A 963-nucleotide genomic window follows, 5' to 3' on the forward strand; every position below is an offset into this window, starting at 1 on the left:
TCCAGACCTTTAGAACGTAACAGGCCATCTAGGGCCAGAAGAAGCGGACTGGAAGGTGCGGCACCCATGACACAACAACAAAAGAAGCACAAAAAACAACAACAAAATGACACAACAAGAGAAACACAGAAAACAAAAGCGAAAGTAAAAATGAAAGTACACAATGCAGCTGCTGCCCCGCTTTGGTCGCGGATCCCACTTACCTGGGACTACGGTGCACCCCCCTGACTGCTGAAAGTTCTGACTCCCGGGTTTCGGCACCACTTGTTGCGCGCGACTTCTTGCCCGCAAGAAAGACGCAACCCAAGAATCTTCTTTCAGCAACTTTTATTCAGGCCCCTGATAGTTCTTCTTCTTCCCTCGGATGCCCCTCCCAGCCTTAATAAAGCATCTCAAGCCCCAATGCAAAGCAGCCACGTGGAGCTTTCTCATAGAGTGATGAAAAGTCATGCGCCAACTCTCCCAAACAAGGAGTTGTTTGTCACAGACCACAGCGGAGCCAGCGCCATCGTGTAATGGTGACCATAATTTGCATAAACGGCAGAAGCGGCTCACCACAAATAAGTATTCTATTAGAGCTTGCTGATATTGTTGGGTTTTGTTTATTTATTTATTTATTTATTTATTTATTTATTTATTTATTTGTGTTGCTTGGATTGAACCCAGGGCCTTGTGAATGTGAGGCAAGCACCCTACTAACTGAGCTATATCCCCAGCCTCCTGATATTGTTATTGTTACAGAAATCTAGACTTTCAAAGTTTAAATTAAGGAGGTAGAAGAAAGGGCCATTTTTCATATTATAAAGGACATCTGAAAATCATAACAAATGAATGTATATTAGGATTTACAAAGCAGAGGTTAAAAATAGTAGAGAAACTTGAAATGAAAGTCTTAGAAACCTCTGCCAATTAAAAATCAATCAGCAGCTGGGTGTGGTGGCACATGCCTGTAATCACAGCAGT

The sequence above is a fragment of the Marmota marmota genome, unplaced genomic scaffold (assembly GCF_001458135.2).
Source record: "Marmota marmota marmota unplaced genomic scaffold, marMar, whole genome shotgun sequence".
NCBI classification, from domain to species: Eukaryota; Metazoa; Chordata; class Mammalia; order Rodentia; family Sciuridae; genus Marmota; species Marmota marmota.